At 58.1% G+C, this 17,189-nt stretch overlaps 1 long non-coding RNA gene across 1 annotated transcript; it reads right to left on the bottom strand.

Annotated features, from left to right (window-relative positions):
• Positions 1-7,168: 7,168 nt before the first annotated feature.
• LOC138819113 (uncharacterized) lies at positions 7,169-15,569 on the bottom strand. Its single transcript, XR_011369313.1, has 3 exons — positions 14,893-15,569; positions 8,501-8,603; positions 7,169-8,418 (listed from the first exon to the last, which is right to left on the bottom strand). It is a non-coding gene; the product is annotated as an uncharacterized lncRNA (long non-coding RNA).
• Between the last annotated feature and the right edge of the window lie 1,620 nt (positions 15,570-17,189).

Below are 17,189 nucleotides of genomic sequence, written 5' to 3'. Positions count from 1 at the left end.
GACTGCATGTGCTCCGGGTGTGACTGCACGTGCTCCAGGTGTGACTGCACGCGCTCCAGGTGTGGCTGCATGTGCTCCAGGTGTGACTGCACGCGCTCCAGGTGTGACTGCATGTGCTCCGGGTGTGACTGCACGCACTCCGAGTGTGACTGCACGCGCTCCGGGTGTGACTGCACGCGCTTCAGGTGTGACTGCACGCGCTCCAGGTGTGACTGCATGCGCTCCGGGTGTGTCTGCACGCGCTCCAGGTGTGACTGCACGCGCTCCGGGTGTGACTGCACGCGCTTCAGGTGTGACTGCACGCGCTCCGGGTGTGTCTGCACGTGCTCCGGGTGTGCCTGCATGTGCTCCGGGTGTGACTGCACGCGCTTCAGGTGTGACCGCACGTGCTCCAGGTGTGACTGCACGCGCTTCAGGTGTGACTGCACGCGCTCCGGGTGTGTCTGCACGTGCTCCGGGTGTGTCTGCACGCGCTCCAGGTGTGCCTGCATGTGCTCCGGGTGTGTCTGCACGCGCTCCAGGTGTGCCTGCATGTGCTCCGGGTGTGACTGCACGCGCTTCAGGTGTGACTGCACGCGCTCCGGGTGTGTCTGCACGTGCTCCGGGTGTGCCTGCATGTGCTCCGGGTGTGACTGCACGCGCTTCAGGTGTGACCGCACGTGCTCCAGGTGTGACTGCACGCGCTTCAGGTGTGACTGCACGCGCTCCGGGTGTGTCTGCACGTGCTCCGGGTGTGTCTGCACGCGCTCCAGGTGTGACTGCACGCACTCCAGGTGTGCCTGCATGTGCTCCGGGTGTGGCTGCACGCGCTCCAGGTGTGACTGCACGCACTCCAGGTGTGCCTGCATGTGCTCCGGGTGTGTCTGCACGCGCTCCAGGTGTGCCTGCATGTGCTCCGGGTGTGACTGCACGCGCTCCGGGTGTGTCTGCACGTGCTCCGGGTGTGTCTGCACGCGCTCCAGGTGTGACTGCACGCACTCCAGGTGTGCCTGCATGTGCTCCGGGTGTGGCTGCACGCGCTCCAGGTGTGACTGCACGCACTCCAGGTGTGACTGCACGTGCTCCAGGTGTGACTGCACGCGCTCTGGGTGTGACTGCACACGCTCCAGGTGTGACTGCACGCGTTCCAGGTGTGACTGCACGCACTCCAGGTGTGCCTGCACGTGCTCTGGGTGTGACTGCACGCACTCCAGGTGTGACTGCACGTGCTCCAGGTGTGACTGCACGCGCTCCAGGTGTGACTGCACGTGCTCCAGGTGTGACTGCATGTGCTCCAGGTGTGACTGCACGTGCTCCAGGTGTGACTGCACGTGCTCCGGGTGTGACTGCACGTGCTCCGGGTGTGACTGCATGCACTCTGGGTGTGACTGCACGCGCTCCGGGTGTGACTGCATGCACTCCGGGTGTGACTGCACGCGCTCCGGGTGTGACTGCACGCGCTCCAGGTGTGACTGCACGCGCTCCAGGTGTGACTGCATGCCCTCCACTCCAGGTGTGACTGCATGTGCTCCAGGTGTGACTGCACGTGCTCCAGGTGTGACTGCACGTGCTCCGGGTGTGACTGCACGTGCTCCGGGTGTGACTGCATGCACTCTGGGTGTGACTGCACGCGCTCCGGGTGTGACTGCATGCACTCCGGGTGTGACTGCACGCGCTCCGGGTGTGACTGCACGCGCTCCACTCCAGGTCTGACTGCACGTGCTCCGGGTGTGACTGCATGCCCTCCACTCCAGGTCTGACTGCACGTGCTTTGAGTGTGGCTACACGCGCCCGGGTATAAGGACAGAGCCCACGCAGCCAGCGGAAGGGAGGCTGCAGGCCCCACGCTCAAACCCAGCCACATCTTTATTCACAGAAAGATAGTGTCTATGCTGAAACTTACATTCTTGCCTGCGGGTCAGAAAAGGTAATTTAGTTAAAGTAACAAGAAATTGTATTGGATATTGAAGAACCTATGAATGGGTAGTGGCCATGTAGAGCTTCTCAAAACCACCGCAGCCACGCCCTGACCAGGCCAGTGTCCTCCAGGAACAGTGAGCTGTTTCCTGGCTCCATCTCTTGCTTGGATTCGGATAATGAGGAATGGGGTGTTGTCCCTGAGTGAGGATGTGCACACTCCCATCCCTGCGACATTCTCCCTAAACCCCCTCCCCCTCCACCATAAAGCCAGAAAATGCTGGAGAGACCGCAGGAGGAGGAACTCGGAGCCAGCCGCCCTTACATGCATTTCAGTAGAATGCCCAAGCTGCAGAGGGTAGACGCCCGGCCACACTGAGGCGAGCGTAACAAAACATGCTTTCGCGGGGGCCAGGAGTGGGACGGGGCGTTGGGGCGGGAGTTCAGAGGCTCTGCACGGCCTCAGAGCCTGCAGCCTGGGAGGGGGGGGTGCTGCGTGGGGCAGGACAGCATGCGGGGGTAATGGGAAGGTGACGGGGGGCGGGGGGTGCTGCATGGGGCAGGACAGCATGCGGGGGTCATGGGAGGGTGACAGGGGGTGCTGCGTGGGGCAGGACAGCATGCGGGGGTCATGGGAGGGTGACAGGGGGTGCTGCGTGGGGCAGGACAGCATGCGGGGGTCATAGGAGGGTGGCCCGCCCTCTTCTTTCACCTGCCGGGGGCCGGGCACCGCCAGTGAGGGTCCCGCCCACATCACACTAGAACGGGGTGACACCAGCACCCAAGACCAGTGCCTAGAAAGGAGACGGGCGCACGGGATTTATCCCCGCGTCCCCTACGGTGCATGCATGAAACGCAGGCCCGCTGCCGTGCCAGGAAGCCATTCCCGTGGTCCACTGAGCCACGTCACAGCCCAGCGCGGCCGCCCGGAGGGTGCGGCAGCTGCAGCCGGGACACCCGCGTCCTCCTCCGGCTGCGTGGCGAGTGGAGGCAGCCTGTGTGAGAAGCGCCCGGCGCCCACATCATCACCTTCACAGCTGTAGAAGAATGACGTCTGAACATCCAAATACCCAGGGTCAGAAGACCATGATGCACATTTTGAGCTACGCAGATCACTCCACAGTGGCAGGTGGAGTGGTTACGCTGCCGTCAAATGCTTCCTAAATGAGAAATTAAAAGCATATGATACACTAGAACACAGAAAGAAGTCACATGTGCAGAGAGAAGGTGTAGTGAGCGCTGGGAGGCGCGGCTGGCAGCACCGAGGAGGTGAAGCCCCACTGCGCGCGGGCGTGGGGGGCGGGGTCCCCGTCACCAGGCTCCTGGGCCAACTCAGCGAGCCGCTCTGACGCCGCCATCCCCCTCCCCATCCGTGATCTGTGGCCAAGCCCATAACCACAGGAAACAACCACAAAACCTCAGTGACTTACAACACAACCTCTGGCTTCAGCACCCAGGCCGGTCCTGTCAGGCTGTTCCCAGACAGAGCCTGGCAGAGCCCGAGCCACGCCCAGGCCGGCGTCGGGCTGGCACAGCTCTGCGGGCTCCCTGGGCTCCTGTGTCTCTGTGTGCTGGTGCAGGAGCCCGCATCCTCTCCCGTGCGGGGATGCCGAGGCTCGGGGCAGAGGGCGATGCCACGCACAGAGCCGCCGTCACACTGCTGTCCCTGGGGACACCCAGAGCCACCTGTGCCCTCAGCCCATGGCCTTCCACCCTTTCCACAGCCTGGAAGCCGGCGCCTCTGCCAGGCTTCTGTTCTAGTAAGGGCGGTCCAGTGCCCAGCGCTGCCCCGGGGGCCCAAGCAGAGGTGAAGAACAGGGGGACTCTGGGAGTGAGTGGCCTCCCTGAGTGGGGAGGAGACGGGAGGGAAGAGGCAAAGTCCACTTAACTAGTACAAAGCTGGAGGTGGAGCTGTGGCTCAAGTCGTGGAGTGCCAGCCTTGAGCAAAAAAAGCCAAAGGAAGCCGGTGCCGGTGGCTCATGCCTGTCATCCTAGCCACTCAGGAGGCTGAGGTCTGAGGATCACGGTTCAAAGCCAGCCCGGCAGGAAAGTCCGTGAGACTCTTATCTCCAATAAACCTCCAGAAAACCAGAAGTGGCGCTGTGGCTCAAGCGTAGAGCGCTCGCCTTGAGCTGAAGAGCTGAGGGACAGCGCCCAGGCCCAGAGCTCAGGCCCTATGACTGACCAAAAAAAAAAAAGTCAAAGGAGAGCATGAAACTGAGTTCTCGCCCCAGTATTCACACACACACACACACACACACGCACACACACACACACACACACACACCAGCTGTGCCCCTCCAGAAGGAAGGTTTAAGGAGGACTTGGGTCCCCGTGTGGCCTTGGTCCACTGGAGGAGGCCTGTTATGTCGGCTCTCCCAACCTCCGTCCAGGTGGCTGCTGGTGTCTCGGGGGCCACAAGCCACCCACGAGCCGGAACCCAGATTCGGAAACAACCAAGAATCTTCAAACACGTCCCAAGGACGGGGGCGGCTCAGCTCTGGGCGTCTCCGGCATCCCCTGGGAGTCCAGGGTGGAGGCGAGGTCTGGGCCCTGGGTTCCACCCCGCCCCTGCTGGCCGGGCCTGGAGAGCCGGGCTCCTCTGTCACAGCACTGCCTGGTGCAGGGCGCCGGCTTCAGTACGGTGGCCCCACAGCAGAACGGGGCCCCGGGGCCCCTCGCGGGCCCCGGGGCCCCTCGCGGGCTGGCACCCGGGCATGGCACCACGTGGTCGGGGTTCGTTCCCTGGGGACAACAATGTCTGTGCTTTCCCTCAGTGTTCTGTGGCCCAGGTCCAGGAACAGATTGAGCAATAGCATAGCTGGCGCCTGTCCAGCGGACCGTGAAGAGCTCACACTTCACCACCCCTGGGACGCCCCGCCTCCCTGGGGACCGTGGGCACGGGTGGGTCTTGTGCAGCCCAGAGGTCAGGAGGGGGAGAGCGGCAGGTGCGCAGACAATGACAGAGTGGCATCTGTCCCTCAAGAGACTTTGCAACTGTCCAGCGTGGTCCCCACCTCTGTGCGTCGACCTGGGGGAGGGAGGAGAGAGGAGAAGCAGGCGGGTGGAAGCTGAGTGTTTCGTGCAACTCACAGCCCCGTCTGACTCCAAAGTCAGTGCCCTTTAAGGTGAAGGGGGAAACATGAACAGGAAAATCGCATCCTTAACGCCACGGACCTGGATTTTCTAAATCCCAAAATGGCACAACTAGACCAAGGTCTACAGATTCCCACCTGCCCCATCACCTGCCCTGTGACCCCCAGACGAGGCGTGTGACACCACCTGGCCCTGTGACCCCCAGACGAGGCGTGTGACACCACCTGGTCCCCTGTGACCTCCCAGACGAGGCGTGTGACACCACCTGGTCCCCTGTGACCCCCCAGACGAGGCGTGTGACACCACCTGCCCTGTGACCCCCAGACGAGGCGTGTGACACCACCTGTCCTTGACCCCCAGACGAGGCGTGTGACACCACCTGGTCCCCTGTGACCCCCAGACGAGGCGTGTGACACCACCTGGTCCCCTGTGGCCCTCAGGCTGATGGAGAGGCGTAGGACAGGAGTGTAAGACATAAGATAGTAAATAATACGGACTCACTCCGAGCTTGTGACTCAGGCCTCGTGAAGAGTCCTTTATCCAACCCTTGAGCTTATTACCATGGCAGTCCTCTACAGATAGAAAATTGTCTTCTTTGTGCTTATTCTAGAGTTTGTCTTCATCAGAAGCACCGGGGCCTGAGACCTGTGGGGCATCCCTGGCTCCTGCCCGGGAGGCTCGGAGCACTGAGAGGGGGCTGTCCTTTGGAGGTGTGGTGCGGTTGAGGAAGTGGGTCCCTGGGGACGCCCTGTCCCCTGCCCCTTCCTGTCTTTCTCTCTACTTCCCAGCTGCTCTAAGGGGAGCCATCTGCTCCACCATGCCCTTCCAGAAAGACCTTCCACCTCCCCAGACCCCAGCTCACCATGGACTGAACCCCATGGAACCGCGAGTCACAGGAACGCCTTCCGCCCTCCAGTCCTGTCCAGCATCTTGTTGCCGGAAACTGGCAGCACAGCCTTCCTTCACACATTTGCTCTGAACAAAGGCATGATCTTGGGACAAAACATCATAACAGGCTAGCATAGAGCTCACCAATGCCTTCCTTCTTATATGGGTGTGTTTTATTTCCCAGACAGGTATGCTAGGGCACACCTGCAATCCCGTCCCTAGGAGGGCAGAAGGCCCCACGTGTCCCTCCCTGAGCGGCCTGCAGTGTGGGGACAGGCCCAAAGCTCCCAGTAAGACTCCCCAGGCAGAAGCGGGGAGGAAAAATGTCCCCTTCCATGACCCCGGCCCCCCGAGGTGAGGTGCCCGCTGAGGGGGGGCGCGTGTCATGGGAAGCTTCCTGGTGTGCGAGACTCCATGGGGGTGAAGGCCCAGAGCAGTCAGGCCTGTGTGGGGTGTTGGGTGGCCCCGGGGTAACCAGCCGTTCCGGGCCATTCCGGGTGCTCCTCTGAGGAGCATGGGGAGGCTCCCCGCGGGGAGCTGGGAGCTGCGTCGGGGAGAAGGTCCGAAGGGCTTCGGAGGGCGCTCGGCCTCCTGTGGTGATGACACTCCGGGCGGAGCCGAGGGGCCGAGAGCACCGCGCTCTGTCCCTCGCAGAAGCGCGCGCCCCGCTGCCCTGGCTGGGCCCGTGTCTGAAGAAGGACCCTGTGCTGTCCCCTGGGACCGGTGGTCAGCACACTGAGCGTCTGGCGCAGTCCTGGGTGCAGACCCACGGTGCTGCGGCGCCTTTCAGAGGAGGCCGGGGCGGGATGCGTGGGTGCCCCTCCGACCCACCGCGCCTCCCACGCTCTCCCACCCGCTCTGTCCCCAGCCCCAGTCTGCGCGGGAGCTTCCTGCGGGCCCGTGTTCCTCCGTGCTCCCTCCGTGTCCCCAGCGGCCACGCGGGCTGTGCACAGCGCAGCCCCAGTAGACCTCGGTCCCGGGACCCGGCCACGGCCCGTGGAAGCTGTGCCCTCGCCCACCCCCCTGGCCCGCACTTCCCTGCTGGTTGGTTGGCTCAGATGCTCCGGCATGTGTTTTCAGTTACTGTTATCATTAGTGTTGGTTATATTAATTTCCAGAGCTGCTACTTTTCTGACAAGTTTAAAATTTAATGCTGACTCTTAGAGCCCAAGTCCAGCGCTTCCTCCGCTTCCCTGGGCGCAGCTCCCGCCTGCCCCACCCTGTCACACCCCACCCCGCCCCGCCCCACCCCGCCCCGCCCTACTGACACCCGCGCACGAGGGACGCAGGGTAAGACGGGAACAGATAGCATTGCCGACTCTTTTAGAATCCACAGAAAGAAGCCACGATGAGAGAAAGCTCTAGAGAAGACCAGCTCCACTGTCGAAAGCCTGCTCTCTGCTCAGCTTTCTCCACTCAGGGCTGGGGCTCTACCTTTCTGCCACACCTCCACTTCCGGCTTCTTTGCGGGTTAATTGGCTGAGCCAGCCTCTTCTGTTCAGCCTTTTCTGGATCGCAGCCTCCTGAGCGGCTAGGATGACAGGTATGAGCTACCGGTGCCCAGCTTGTGGTTTCTCCACAGGTCAGCTGTGGCCTGGGACACTCTGGTGTCTTTGGAGCTTCTGTCCCGCCAGCCAGCCTCCCATCCCTTCCCACTGCCAGACCCTTCCCTAAGGAGCCCGCTCCGTGCTCCTCGAGTGGACTCTGTCCCCAGCAGTAAGGACCACCGTGGCTCTGCGGTAAGGTCCAGCTTGCCCAGGCCCGGCCCGTCTGAGGTGTGGGTGTGGGCGCGGGGCTGGACGCCCGGTCGGCAGCCCTTGCAGTACCCGTGGCCTCACTCTCCGGAAAGGGAAGTCGCAGGGCTGCTTGTAGGTGTTTCCAGAACAAAACCAAGGGTTAGGAAGGCACGCTCAAGCTGAGCAGAGAAGGCAGAGCAGCTGTGGTTTGAGCCGTGGCTCAGGGCCCCACGTAAACCAGCCAGCCCAACCCTGTTTCAATTCCGTGGAGAGAGAGAGTCGGGGGTCAACCTTGTGCTAGAAAGTTCGTTCTTTACGTGGAAGTTAAACATGACTGGATATTCTGTCTCGCTTCATTTTGCTTTGTTGTAAAATCCACCCCTCTTGCCCTGGATCCATCTGAACTTAAAGCCAGCCGTCCCGGGAAGGCGCCGGGCTTGTGCTCAGGGGCGGCTTCAGGAAGGAGTGAGCAGAGAAGAGAAGGGAACCCAGACATCCACCGGCACCACCCGCAAAGGACAATGGCACAGCGCTGCCCGAGGGGCACACGCTGCCCGAGGGGCACACGCTGCCGGAGCCCAGCACAGCACTGCCCGAGGGGCACATGCTGCTAGAGCCCAGCACAGCGCTGCCCAAGGGGCACACGCTGCTGGCGCCTTCTCAGAGATGTCCAGGCTTTAAAAGCCAGAGCCAGGCACAGTGGCACATGTCTGTAATCTCAGCTACAGGCCAAGAGCGTCCACATCTTCAGGCTGGCTGGAGAAGAAATGGCACAATCCCCTTCCAGAGAAGGTCTCCTTTACTGGGCAGGGAGAGCAAAGTCAGGAGGGGCAGAGGTCAGGGGTGGGAGCCGGGGAGGTGGGATATGAGAGGTGGAATCTTACCATGAGTTTCAGGAAAGTGGCTTCTCTGGTTTTTTATCTGCATCTGCTGCCAAAGGGTAGGGTCCTGGGCTCACAGGTCCTCTTCTATCACCGCAGGACGGGGCTGGGGAGAGGAGAGGGGAGAGGAGGTGATTCTGCAGGTCCGCAGCAAAGGCAGTTCTGGCATTTTCCAGACCATGACTGGTGTCCATTTCCAGCACTGGGGAGACGTGGCGCTGTACACCTGTAATCTTAGCCCTCAGGGGACAGAGGTGGGAAGGACGTGAATTGTAGGCCAGGCTACACAGCGCTCCAGGTCCGTCTGAACTGTCTGACAAGACCCTGTCTGCCTTCTGCCTCAAAAATATGTGTCTACACATATATGTGTCTGTCTGTGTGTGTATGTGTTCATTTCATCTGCATCAGAAAAGAAACTTCTGTTTTACGTATAATACCTATTAAACAGAAGTGTCACTGTAGAGTGCTCGCCTTGAGCTGAAGAGCTCAGGGACAGCGCCCAGGCCCAAAGTTCAAGGCTCACTACCGACAAAAAGAAAAATAATACCTATTAAACATTGAATTCATAATTTCAAAACTTCCAACAAAGAAAGCTCCAAGTTCTGATGGCTTTACTGATAAATTCCACCAAATATTTTAAATTGGAATAATGCCAAACTTACAGCCATTTTTATTTTTTTTGGGGGGGGGGTCCAGTCATGGGGCCTGAACTCTGGGCCTGGGCGCTGTCCCTCAGCTCTACAGCTCAAGGCTAGCGCTCTACCACTTGAGCCACAGCGCCACTTCTGGCTGTTTTTCTTTGTGCTTACGTGGTGCTGGGGAATCGAACCCAGGGCCTCGGGCATGCAAGGCTCTACCACTGAGCCACCTTCCCAGCCCCTACAGCCACTTTTAGTACAGAAAAAGATGTAACACTTTCCAACTTGATTTATGAGGCCTACAAAGCCATCAAACTAAACACAGGGAAAGATATTACAAAAACAAAAAGAACAAGCCAGTCTGTCATTCAAACTTAGACACAAGGGAGAAAAAGGAAAAGAGGAAGGGAGGGAGGGGAGGAAGAAAAAAAAGAGAAAGAGAAGAAAGGAAGGAAAAAAGGGAGCAAAGAAGGTGAAAAAAGAGGAAAGAAAGAAAAATAGACAACTATTTTGACACAATGAGATGCTCACCTGCAGAAAACATGTTTGGGTAAAAGCACTTTGCCGTGGGTTCAGCTGCAACTGGGTACTAGAGTCTTAATATCAAACGAGGACCCAAGGCCACAATACCAGCCTTGCTGTTCCCGGGGGGAGTGCTCCGGCCCAGCCCTACCAAGTGCAAACACAGCACTGGCCGACAACCTCCAGGGCCTGGGACCCCGAAAAGCCGAGGACGCACTGCCACCGCGTTCTTTCTCCATCTCTCCAAAAGCAGGTGGATGGGACACAGCTCCTCTCTATGTTCCCGGTGACTGCCCGGAGCAGATTCAACCACCAGAGTCTGCCTGCCCCCAGACAAAATGCAGAGAGAAAATCCGGGGTGATTGACAGAGCAAATTGGATCCCCACTTGCCAATCGGCTTCTCATTTGCAAATATATTAGTAAGAAGCTGCCACAGGCTACTTTCATCTACCCAACTCCCCAGACTCGCAAACAGGGCCTGCAATCATCTTACAACAATAGCGAGGCTGCCGCTGCCCCTTCCTCCCCTGAGCACTGACCGGATTTCACCTACTTCAAAGGGAGAAAATAAAACCAGGCTGAGGAAACAATGTGTTTCAGCCCGGCCCTTCCCAGCTGTAACAAGACAGGACAACAGCAAAAACCCAATGCTCTTTTTTTTTTTTTTTAAATACAGATATGGTTTTTCTGAGGCTAAATCCTTGCTAGGCAGGATAAGAAGAGAAAACATTCTCCACACTGTTAGAAGTCCTTGGTGTCTAGATAATATTGTTAAGATAATTCCATGAAGTGGTTTGTGTGTGTGTGTGTGTGTGTTGGTAGTTTTGTTTTGTGTGCAGATAGTGAGGCTTGAACTCAGGACCTCAGGCTCTGCTTAGCTTTACCACTTGACCCACATCTCCATGTCCAGATTTTTTTGCTGGTTAATTGGAGATAAGCATCGCTCATACTTGTCTGTCCATGCTTGCTTCCAACTTTGACCCTCAGATCTGAACCTCCTGAACAGCTAGGATGACAAGCATGCACCACCAGCACGATATGAAGGATTGTTTGTTTTTTTGTTTGTTCTAACCAGTCCTGGTCCTGAACTCGGGGGCATTGTCCTTGAGTTTCTTCCGCTCAAGGCTGGCACTCTACCACTTGAGCCATAGCACCGCTTCCAACTTCTGTGTATGTGGTACTGAGGAACTGAACCCAGGGCCTCAGGCATGCAAGGCAAGCGCTCTACCACTGAGCCACCTTCCCAGCCACAATATGTGTTTTAAGTAGTAATCAACTGTAAGTCAAGGTAGAAAGGCTTGAAATAGAGTTGCGCTGTGATGTTTAGACTCAGACATCCAAGAATCTCAGTGTCTTCGCAGGCCTGGCAGCAGCAAGCTAGACCGAGCTCCACAGCCACTGAGTAGGTGGAAGAGGGCAGCGGCAGGGTATGGAAGGGGTGGGAGGGGGGGATGGGGGGGACTGTGAGAAGCAGTCAGGCCTTTCTTCCCATTCCTATCTTCCGTTCACTCCCCCTTTCTCATAAAATAGGTCATTAAGTGCGCTCACTGGTAAACAACCACCTGCTCCGTCAGAGGCCCTGTGAACTCCAGAGAGAGCTGGGCTCACTCAGAGGTGACAGAACAGGACAAGCCGGGACAGGCTGTGTCCTGCCGCCCTGAGCTGCCCGCTGCGGGGTCCTGACACAGCCCGTCCTTCCTTTGATCTTGAGAACTATTTGTGACTGTGGAGGAATGTCTTCAAAGGTTTGGGAAGCCAGGCCTCAAGATGGTGTGAAAGTCCTCAGGATGTGCTCTGCGGAAAGCTCCGGGTTATCTCCACGGGCCTTCTGCTCCTTCTTCCTCCGAGGCTGGAGATTTGCAGAGGCTGGCATTGTGTTGTGTAGTACCCCCCCAATCTCCCCAGGGTGGGTGGAGGTTTCAGCTAACCACCGTCCCAGAAGCTCGCATGAGCTCCTGCCCAGCTGCAGCTTGCCGCTACACTCAGTAAGCTAGGGCCGGAAGGGAACACATTCGAGAATGTCTGCGAGAGGGGCTGGGAAGGTGGCTCAGTGGGAGAGTGCTCACCTAGCATGCATGAAGCCCTGGGTTCAATTCCTCAGTACCACATACACAGAAAAAGCCGGAAGTGGTGCTGTGGCTCACAGTGCCCAGGCCCTGAGTTCAAGTCCCAGGACTATCCCCTCCTTCCCACAAAACAGAATGTCTACAAGAGAGCTGGGCATAGGTGCTCACACCTGCAGTCTTAGCTACTCAGGAAGTTGAGATCTGAGGATTGCTTTTTGGAGCCAGTCTGGGCAGGAAAGCCCATGAGACTCATCTCCAATTAAACACTAAAGCACCAGAAGTGGAGCTGTGCCTCAGGTTATAGAGGGTCATACTTGAGCAAAAAGCCAAATTAGAGCCTGAGGTCTGAGTTCAAGCCTCCCACCCCCAGGATATCTACAAGAGCCCTACAACCCCATCAAGATGGACAGCGGCTGGGCAGACAAGCCCCTCCCCCCTTACCAGAGCTTTCTACCTCCTACTGGAAGTCCTCAGGCAGTGAAAAAAGGAAAAAAAATGTGAAGATTAGGAAGAAAGAGATGAAAGTGCTTTTGCCCACAAACCATCAGACTATCTGAATGCACTGACAAATGAACCTGGAACTACTACATGATAACATCTATAAGTCTATCTACCAGTTTACACACACTGCAACAGTGAACATTTGGGACTTGAAGTTTGAAATGTATTTCCATGTATATTAAACACACACACACACACACACACACACACACACACACACACACACACACACACACACACACACACACACACGAAAAAGAGAGCTGTGTGAGGAAAACTACAAAACTCCCAGGAGAGAAATCAAAGGGGACTCAAAGTTCCAAGTCCATGAGTAAGAAAAGTCAATATTGTCAAGATGTCATTTCTTCCAACTTCATATACACAGTCAGTGCAATGCCAACCAAGTTCCCAGAAAGTTAGGTTGTGGATATCAAGTAATGAATCATAAAGAGTATATGGAGAGCCACAAGACCTTGAATAGCCACCACAATATTGAAAAACATAAAGAATAGAATTGTAGGAACGACATTATCCAATCTCAACACTTTCCATAAAGATACAGCCATCAAGAGGATGTGGTGCAAAATCATTGGAACAGAAGAGAAAACCCAGAAATAGACCACAACAATAGCTGACTGATGTCTGGCAAAGGAGCACAGGTCATAGATCGCCTGACCCCATACCAGCCCACTGCCTCACCTGACCCCACCACCTCACCTGACCCCACCACCTCACCTGACCCCACCACCTCACCTGACCCCACCACCTCACCTGACCCCACCACCTCACCTGACCCCACCATCTCACCTGACCCCACCACCTCACCTGACCCCACCATCTCACCTGACCCCCCCACCTCGCCTGACCCCACCACCATCTCACCTGACCCCACCACCTCACCTGACCCCCCACCATCTTACCTGACCCCACCACCTCACCTGACCCTCACCATCTCACCTGACCCCACCATCTCACCTGACCCCACCACCTCACCTGACCTCACCACCATCTCACCTGACCCCACCACCTCACCTAACCCCCCACCATCTTACCTGACCCCACCATCTCACCGGACCCCCCACCATCTTACCTGACCCCCCACCATCTTACCTGACCCCCCACCATCTTACCTGACCCCACCATCTCACCTGACCCTACCATCTCACCTGACCCCACCACCTCACCTGACCCCCCACCATCTCACCTGACCCCACCACCTCACCTGACCCCCCACCATCTCACCTGACCCCCCACCATCTCACCTGACCCCACCATCTTACCTGACCCCACCATCTTACCTGACCCCACCATCTCACCTGACCCCACCACCTCACCTGACCCCACCATCTCACCTGACCCCACCACCTCACCTGACCCCCCACCATCTCACCTGACCCCCCACCACCTCACCTGACCCCACCATCTCACCTGACCCCACCATCTCACCTGACCCCACCACCTCACCTGACCCCACCATCTCACCTGACGCCCCCACCTCGCCTGACCCCACCACCATCTCACCTGACCCCACCACCTCACCTGACCCCCCACCATCTTACCTGACCCCACCACCTCACCTGACCCTCACCATCTCACCTGACCCCACCATCTCACCTGACCCCACCACCTCACCTGACCTCACCACCATCTCACCTGACCCCACCACCTCACCTAACCCCCCACCATCTTACCTGACCCCACCATCTCACCGGACCCCCCACCATCTTACCTGACGCCCCACCATCTTACCTGACCCCCCACCATCTTACCTGACCCCACCATCTCACCTGACCCTACCATCTCACCTGACCCCACCACCTCACCTGACCCCCCACCATCTCACCTGACCCCACCACCTCACCTGACCCCCCACCATCTCACCTGACCCCCCACCACCTCACCTGACCCCACCATCTTACCTGACCCCACCATCTCACCTGACCCCCCACCATCTCACCTGACCCCACCACCTCACCTGACCCCCCACCATCTCACCTGACCCTACCACCTCACCTGACCCCACCATCTCACCTGACCCCCCACCACCTCACCTGACCCCACCATCTTACCTGACCCCACCATCTCACCTGACCCCCCACCATCTCACCTGACCCCACCACCTCACCTGACCCCCCCACCTCACCTGACCCCACCACCTCACCTGACCCCCCCACCTCACCTGACCCCACCATCTTACCTGACCCCCCACCATCTCACCTGACCCTACCACCTCACCTGACCCCACCATCTCACCTGACCCCCCACCATCTCACCTGACCCCACCACCTCACCTGACCCCCCACCACCTCACCTGACCCCACCATCTCATCTGACCCCACCATCTCACCTGACCCCCCCACCTCACCTGACCCCCCACCATCTCACCTGACCCCCCACCATCTCACCTGACCCCACCACCTCACCTGACCCCACCATCTCACCTGACCCCACCACCTCACCTGACCCCACCACCATCTCACCTGACCCCACCATCTCACCTGACCCCCCCACCTCACCTGACCCCCCACCATCTCACCTGACCCCCCACCATCTCACCTGACCCCACCACCTCACCTGACCCCACCACCATCTCACCTGACCCCACCACCTCACCTGACCCCACCATCTCACCTGACCCCACCACCTCACCTGACCCCCCCACCTCACCTGGTGACCTTGATAGCAGTTCCCGTGGGAGGACACAGCTCTGCGCTGGTAGGCCCCTCTCCTCAGCAGGCCCTTGGGTCTTCTGACTCAGCTGGAAGGTGTGTGTGTGAACCTCGCGGTCCAGGAGCCTTTGACCCGGAGCCGGGGACAGTCTTCTAAAGGAAGGTGAGTTCCGGGACCAGCAGCTCCCGACGCTCCCCGGGGGCTCCCAGCCCTCTTTCCCACAGTGTCAGGACAGGAGTGGGTTTTCTGGCTAGATGCTTCGTTGTCAACTGAGGCCCAGATCCCTCTCTAGGAGGCTGACAGCCAGCCTGCTGTCTTCTTTTTCTTTTTGAACTCAGCTGTGTGCTGGACTGGGGCTGGTCATTGTACAACTTCCCGCCGGGAATGCGCCATCACGCTGGGGGAAAGGGCTACCTAAACCCGACTCACAGCCACACCCCTCAGCCACAACAAAACCAGACCTCTGCGCCCCGCTGCTCCCTGCAAAGCCCGGGGTGACTCCGCTGAGTGACAGCTTCGCAGCGCGGCTTCCCAGCGGCCTGGGGCGCGCAGCCTGCCCCCCTCCGGCTTCCTCTCCTGCCCACGCTGCAGCCCAGGCAGTGCCGACCTCCCTGCCACGGGCCCAGCCCAGCTCAGCGTGGAGCTATGGAAGATTACAGGCCTCTCTCTGAGGCTTGATCTACACAGCGTCTTTAGACATCTGGCCCCAGGCCAGAAAGCCTGGCCAGGGCAGAGTAACGCTGCCGTCCCATCCTGCATCTGGACTCCATAGGACAGGCCGGCGGGACCAGCACGCCACCCTGGGCAGGACGGAGGAGGGTCTGATGCCCGGCATGGTGTCCTCATTCCACAACAAGGAAAATATAGCCTGCAGAGCAGACCTGAGTCTCCCGGATCACTGCAGAGCGGAGAGGGAGAAGGCACAGACACCAGACCTCCCGCGGCATCCGCCCGGCGGCCGGCCCACCCCACGGCCGCGCACGCGGGCTGTGTGAAGGAACACCCATCTTAAAGCACTTGGAAACCCCCACAGGGGCCTGCCAGCTGACCCCCGACCCCTTCGAACTTTCTGCCCCCTCTGTTTGTGCAGCCTGGCCTGTCACGTGACCCCCGCCTTGCGCAACCCTGACCTCAGGTCTGTAGAGCCCCTGGGCCCAGTGCTCACACTGCAAAGGAAACTTCCGGAAGGCCGGGCCTATCACACGTTCCCCTGCTCTGCAAGTCCTCTCCAAGGCTGAGGGCTAACTCCCAAACTCCTATCTGCTTATTAAGATCGAAGCTCATTTGGACACACATTTTTCTTGCCTGAAAGAGGCCATTCATCAGAGAACTGAAGGCACCAAATACGAGCAAATGAAAGAGGAAATGGCTGTGAACCAGGGGTGTCTGCATTCCTGTAATCCCAGCTCTCCAGATGTGTGAATTCAAGACCAGCCTGGTCTACAAGGTGAGACTCAGTCTCAACTAAAACAACAACAACAACAACAGTGCTAGTAAATAGATATGCCATGCATGGCAGCCTGAACACTGGAAGAGCATGGAGTTGAAGTGAGGACTGCATAGCTCCAAGGTCAGGTGGTCGAGACCCGGGCAGTCCCCCGAAACCCAGGGAGGGGCGGGAGGCTCCAGGAGGGGTGTCCCGATGTCCAGGAGAGGCCCATGGCCGGGCACCTGCAAACACCACCAACAGGAGCAGGCAGGGTCCCCAGTGTAAATCCTGCAACTGTGTTCTTTTGCCTGTGAAAATGTAGCAGCGAGATCCCCCTCTGAAAAACATACACCAATAAACATTAAATAATGTTTACTGATGGGTCCATGGGAAAACGGAGTAACATTTAGAACCACATGTTCAATTTCTAAAACTTGAAGGAATTTTTATAGACATTTCATTGACTCTATATCAATTTGGGGAAATTATCTTTTTGTTGTTGTTGTTGGTTGTGAGGCTTGAACTCTGGAACTGGGCGCTGTCCCTGAGCTGTTCAGCTTAAGGCAAGTGCTCTACCACTTGAGCCACAGCATCTGGAGGTCCTGGGGTCAGAAACAAGGAGTCACTGGGTCCAGCATGTTCTATAGAGAGGGCAGAGCAAGTCTGGTTTTGTGGTGGTTCATTGGAGATAAGAGTCTCACGGACTTTTCCTGCCGGGGCTGGCTTTGAACTGTGATCCTCACTTCTCAGCCTCGTGAGTAGCTAGGATTACAGGTGTGAGCCACTGGCACCGGGCTTAGGAAATTGTCTTCTTGACAACAGCGAGTCTTCTACCCACTCCTTGGCTCCAACCTCCCTCTTCATT

This window comes from Dipodomys merriami, unplaced genomic scaffold, assembly GCF_024711535.1.
Source record: "Dipodomys merriami isolate MVZ:Mamm:240054 unplaced genomic scaffold, mDipMer1.0.p SCAF_8, whole genome shotgun sequence".
Taxonomy (NCBI): domain Eukaryota; kingdom Metazoa; phylum Chordata; class Mammalia; order Rodentia; family Heteromyidae; genus Dipodomys; species Dipodomys merriami.
The sequence above is the reverse complement of the archived record's forward strand: the minus strand, read 5'-3'. Positions and strand labels throughout refer to the sequence as shown.